The sequence below is a fragment of the Emys orbicularis genome, chromosome 1, assembly GCF_028017835.1.
Source record: "Emys orbicularis isolate rEmyOrb1 chromosome 1, rEmyOrb1.hap1, whole genome shotgun sequence".
NCBI classification, from domain to species: Eukaryota; Metazoa; Chordata; order Testudines; family Emydidae; genus Emys; species Emys orbicularis.
Window position 1 is genome coordinate 45,250,892 of NC_088683.1, and position 6,702 is coordinate 45,257,593.

The following is a 6,702-nucleotide window of genomic DNA, read 5'->3' on the forward strand; positions in this document are numbered from 1 at the left end:
AAGACTGACCAACGTGGAATAGGAGCAGCTGACGGCAAGGGGCACTATACAGGCCATGCTCAGCCATGAGAAGGTGCTCCAGTTGTGAGTCCACTCTTCTATAGCATAGTATTACCATTAATCTTGTTTTCTCACTGAAACTTAACATTGTGTATCATACTGAAAGATACTTGTCTCCAAACCTGACAGTTTTAAAAGGATGTGGACATTGGTGGTGTCTTAGAGCAAGGAACATTCACGGGTTATTTTCCAAAAGAGAGATAATAGGGACCAGGCTGCTTTGACCCAAATGAGAGGGTCTCCTCATGAAGAATTCTAGGTGAGCTTTCCCATTACAGAAGGATGCTATGTGGCATAGATAGGCTTCTGGAGATCTGGGCCCTGCAGTCAGAAGGGAAATGGTGCAGCATTGGCTCCCACAAAGCAGCAGGTAATAGTGTATGAGGCCAGCCAGCTGGATGGCTGGGATTGATTGGGCTGCCTCTCTTGGCAAGAAGATGAAGAACTCATGAGTGGTAGAAAGATGAGTCAGTTCTTTGGGGGAGCTAGCAAGAAGAGTGTGAGAATCTGTCTTGGCTGGGAGGAGCACTCTGCCCAGGGAGGGGCACTGGGAGGAAAAGTTTGTTTGGAAAAGGCAGAGGGGATCATGGGATGTTTGGAGTGATCCAAGAACCAGCCCACCTCGATTTGGAGAAGCAAAGCTCATTGCCTGGTGCCCTCTTGTTTCAACTTCCAGTGACCCAGATACTGATGGTCTGTTTTATTACACAGCAAACCTTGAGTCACAGCAGACTTTCAATATTGTCTGTTGATGAAACAGGCACTGTGCTAATAAAATAAACCACCCCTTGTACTTCTTCTTTGCCTCACTGAATAAAAATAAAATAGAGAATCCAATATAGGCAAACAAAAGTTAAGTGTACAAAGGTTTCTTCTCCACTCTCCTTTTCTCCCCATACAGTTAACACCTCCTTATCACTCTGTTAGTAAAATAAGAATCATGTCCTGTAATGAGAGATGAGGCTGTTACCTTTGATAGCACAAACTATTTCCATCTGGCTTCTGCTCAAAGCAAATACTTTTCCACATCTCTGCTGACCATACACTTCCTCAATATCAGTTACTACAGTGCAAAAGAAAGATAAAATAGCGTATATGATTATGATGATGATCTTATTTTCATATAGCTCCTTTTATCCCTCAGGAGGGTTCTCAACATGCCTTACAGGCATTACCAGCAGATTTATAAACTATATATAGAAACCACTTCACTCACTGCTGAAGTACAGACACACTTAGGGTGAAACACAGCAGCTGTTTTGAAGCGGCACAGTTATACTGCACAACCGTTTAGGACAGGAAGAGGAGAATACAGTCTGTGTCCCACTGAAAATGCAAGAGGCAATATTTTAGGTAAACAGAACATAATTATTAAAAGTGTAATGCAAAGAGAACACTATAATTAACTTCTTCTTTCCTAATGAGTGCCATGGGACTAAGGCAAGCATAACATACTCCTCTGGACGTTTGGAAAAATCTGATCATCTGCATGTTCAATTGAGAGCTGGTATTTATTAAATTATTTTGTAATTACAAAACAAAAAAAAGTCTGGGCTCAATCTGGTACTGAGTTCCTCAGAGGTGGGAAAGCTACAAAAAAGTCAGCTACTGTTCCCTGACCCTGGGGACAGCTGGAGGCCTAACAGCCCATAGTTTGCATTTCAAACCAAAAGGGTGCTCTATTTTCTATACCAATAGCAGCACTACATCTGTATTATTTATTTGATACACCTCTTGTTTCCTTTGCTCATCTAGTTCCCAAGTGATTAAAAAGCTGTGCATTTTTGCTTTTAAAAATGAATAGCAAACAAATCTAAAAACACTTGTAAATGAAGATTGTAATACATGGGGATCTAGCTACGAATAGATGTACAATGTAAGGGCAAAATTCTCCTCTCTATTGCATTGTCCTTGTCCCATAAGTAGCGCTCATATTGACATTAATGGGAGTTCTGGCCACCATGGAATATCCTAGGGACATTCTCAGTGCAGTGCAGACAAGAGAGAATAATTTTGCCCTGAGGCTGTATCATATTCAGGGGTTTTAGGTGAAAATATCAATTATGTATCAACTATGAAAGCAAAATCAATGGTTTGTACATGTCACTAAAGCTTCACTTTATAAAACCAGCCTTAGGAATAGTAACAGTTTGTGTATGTTTTATTATAACATATTACGATAACCATAAGCCACAGATGCCTGCAGCACTATTCTTTCCCTGATTTATGTGCACAGCTTCCATTAATGCTAGTGAGATTTCTGTGACTATTTCAAAGGGAGAATGCCCCCAAGCCCCAGACAAACACTTTAAAATATTTATTCACTTACTCAATGTACTTCTGTGACAAATGCAGGAATTTTGGCAACATTTTTATGAAGTCAATACATGCCTTGGTTTCCCTCTCCTCTTGGTATTGCTGTGCATGGAGTGGACAAAGCAGGAAACATGAGGTCTTTTGTCATGTAATTGTCTTGGAAAGGTTGTTAAGGACTGGCTGGGAACTAACCCATATCAGTGGAAGACACTAAAGACACAGTGGAAACCCTAAGGACTGAACATTTGACACCTATCAATGGGAGGCTCCCAGCTTGGCTGGGTGGAACACACATGAACTCAGGAAGAAGGCAATGGGGGGAGGTGACAGGAGGTAATAAGAACTGGGTTCAGAGAGAGAGAGCGAGAGAAGCAGGGTACAGATCTCTCTTCTGGAACTAAGACTTAAAGGTTTTGTCTACACTGCCAATTGAAGGACAAAACTTTTGTCATTCAAAGGTGCTTAAAAAAAGCTTCCCCCTCCCTCCAAAAGACAAACGTTTTGTAACAGTAAGTGGCAATGTAAACGGCTCGTTGTTGGCAGGAGCGCTCTTCTGTTGACAATACGAACCCCACTCATAGGGGGTGGAAGTATTTTATCTGCAAAAGTGCTGACAAACAGCGTTTACTCTGCCTGACTTTTAGCAACACGGCCGTGTCGACACAGCCATGTCGCTAAAAGCTGTGTAGTGTAGACATAGCCACTGGTCTGTTGTCCGACCTCGGGCCAGCCACTTATTTCCTGTATTTCTCCCCCACTTTGGTTGTCTTGTCTATTTAGATTGTAAGCTCTTTGGACCAGGAACTCTGTCACTATGTGTTTGTACAGTGGCTAGCACAATGGGGTCACAATGTAAGTTGGGACCTGGGGCTGCTGAACTACAAAGAACAAATAATCACAAAGCAGGGGAATTGGTGTTTTAAAGGTCTAGCAGTATAACTACCCCAGGACTGTCAACTCTCATAATTTATCATGAATTTCATATTTGGTGTCTTTCTTAAATCTTCAGCTCCTGGGGAAAAGGTGATGACACAGATCAGGTTTTTTTTAAAGAATTTTCTACTAGGGCTGTCAAGCAATTAAAAAAATTAATTGCGGGATTAATCGCGCTGTTAAACAACAATAGAATACCAGTTACTTTAAATATTTTTGGATGTTTACTACATTTTCAAATATATTAATTTCAGTTACAACACAGAATACGAAGTGTACAATGTTCACTGTATATTTATTTTTTATTGCAAATATTTGCACTGTAAAAAAACAAAAAGTTGTATTTTTCAATTCACCTCATAGACGTAGTGTAATGCAATCTCTTTATCATGCAAGTTGAATTTACAATTGTAGAGTTATGTACAAAAACAACTGCATTCAAAAATAAAACAATGTAAAGCTTTAGAAGTCCACTCAGTCCTACTTCTTGTTCAGCCAATCACTCAGACAAACAAGGTTGCTTACAATTTGCAGGAAATAATGCTGCCTGCTTCTTGTTTACAATATCACCTGAAAATCAGAACAGGCATTTGCATGGCACTGTTATAGCTGGCGTTGCAAGATATTTACGTGCCAGATGCACTAAAGATTCATATGTCCCTTCAAGCTTCAACCACCATTCCAGAGGACATGCTTCCATGCTGATGATGGGTTCTGCTTGATAACGATCCAAAGCAGTGCAGACTGACACATGTTCATTTTCATCATCTGAGTCAGATGTCACCAGCAGAAGGTTGATTTTCTTTTTTGGTGGTTTGGTTTCTGTAGTTTCCGCATCAGAGTGTTGCTCTTTTAAGACTTCTAAAAGCATGCTCCATACCTCCTCCCTCTCAGATTTTGGATGGCATTTCAGATTCTTAAACCTTGGGTTGAGTGATGTAGCTATTTTTAGAAATCTCACATTGGTACCCTCTTTGTCAAATCTGCTGTGAAAGTGTTCTTAAAACGAACATGTGCTGGGTCATCATCCGAGGCTGCTATAACATGAAATATATGCAGAATGCAGGTAAAACAGAGCAGGAGACATACATTTCTCCCCCCAAGGAGTACAGTCACAAATTTAATTGACCTGGAAACACTAGGGTTCCCTATCTGAGATAGTCCACCAGCTGGCTGCCCTAAAGCTGTGGTCCCTGGAAGCCCTAGAAATCCAGGGTGCCAAGCCTGGGAACTTGGGAGCTGGTGCTCCCAGTGTTTCCAGTTTCTCAGCTCCTTGTCAGCCAGGAGGGTTGGGGTGTGTGACATTCCCTAGGGTACAAGCTGGACTATAGAATAGAGGCGTCCCCTTAACTCTATAGCCTGGGGTGCCTTTAATACTGCTTTGCTGCCAGAACAGCCACATCTGGCCTGCTCACATACAGCCACTAGCATGTAAAATCACTCCCAGCCACATGACCATGAATGCTCTCTCAGCCATTCAAGAATTATACACCGGGAAACACCTGCATAGTCTTCAGTCCCAGCCTTGTTCCCTAGACAGAAGGAGGAGAGGTGATGTGGAGAGCTTCCAAAACCTGAGATTGGAGTGATCTTGGAATGATCACTTGCACTCTTCATTATATGCAACCGTGATTCACAGACAATTCACATTGATGTGACAAGAATTGTGCACACTGGGAATTTTTTTGATCCAACACTACCTTGTAGTACCACTTCTTTCACAAGAGAAGGCACATCATCCTTAGTGGTTTCTTTGTTGATATCTGTGCTAATGATGGGTAACCTATCCATCAAATTGAGATAAAACACTTCGTCTGAAGTTTCTTTGCGTTCATGGCAATGCAGGCATGGCAGTCATCACAGCCCATCAGCATTGCCATGCTGAGTTCCTTTACTGAATTGAAGAGTATAGGAAAGAGCTGAAAGTAGCAATGCCCATTGTTGCATATGAGCAGCAGCTAATGACAGAATTCTATGTTTCCATCCAAAAATTGAAAGTAACGGCCATTGATCCATCAGCAAGGTAAAATGTCTATCATACAGATAGGTATGGAACTTCTGAATTCCGAAGATAATGCTGAGAAATTCTCGCTCTATTTACACATATTTCTTCTCAGGTGTAATGAGTTGTTTGTGAAGTGAAGGCAATTGGTTTCTCCATGCCATCAGGAAGAAAGTGGGAAAGAATTGTGCCCACTTCATACTGTGAAGCATCACAAGCCAGTAGCAGTGGCAACAAAACATCAAAGTCCATAAGAACTTTCGCTCACATCAACAATTTTTTGCTAATTTAAATGCATGCTCACACTCTTCAGTCCATTTCCATTTTTTCTTTGCTTGTAACAGGTCATGTAAGGCCAATACTGTCGCCAGATTAGTCAGACATTTACCATGAGAGTTAAGTAGTCCTAAGAATGAGTGTAACCGTGACACATTCTCTGGCAGGGGCGCTTGAAGAACTGCCTTCTCTTTTTCTGGCAATTTCCTTAAGCCTTTGACATCAATTATATGTCCAAGGTATCCAAGTGAAGGTGTGAAAAACTCACAGTTGTCTCGATGTATTCTCAGTCCATGGTCTTCCAAACCTTACAAGACAGCATCCAAATTCTGACAATGATACTCTTGATCCTTTCCTGTAACAAGGATGTCATCCAAATAGCACTTTGAACTCCATTCAGTCTCTTCACAATCTCATCCATGGCTTTCTGGAACAGGGCAGGTGCCGACATGATACCAAAAGGCAAACTGTTCTAACAAAATAAGCCTTTTTGCATGTTGATTGAGATATATTTATGAGTTGCCAGATCAATCTCCATTTGTAGATATGCATTGAGCAATTTATTGAAACACTGTCCACAACTAAGATTAGCAAACAAATCTTCAATACAAGGTAGTGGTCAAACTGGTCTGCACATAAAACTGGATTCAATGTCACTTTGAAATCGCCACAAATTCAGACTGAGCCATCCTTCTTGATCATTGGTACGATGGGTGTAGCCCACTCACTGTGTGAAACTGGTGACAAGACTCCAATGTTCACTAAACAGTCCAAATCGATTTCTACCAGAGGCTTTTGAGCAAAAGGCACAACTCTGGGCTTGCAATATTTTGGGTGGCTGTCAGACTTAACAGTGAACTTCACTGACATGCACAATTGTTGCCAAAGAATACCAAAGCCATAGAAGGCTAAGCCATAATATCTTTCCTCTGAAGCTTTACAGTATGATTTAAAGGATGATTGCTGTGTTTGACTTCTTTACATCTAAATAAAAAGAGAACTGTTTTATTATTTTGGAGCACTTAACGGTAGGACCCAATTTAAAATGTACAAAATATCACATTTCAAGCCAAATACATGAAAGGTGGCTGGAGTCAAAAGTTATCATACAAATG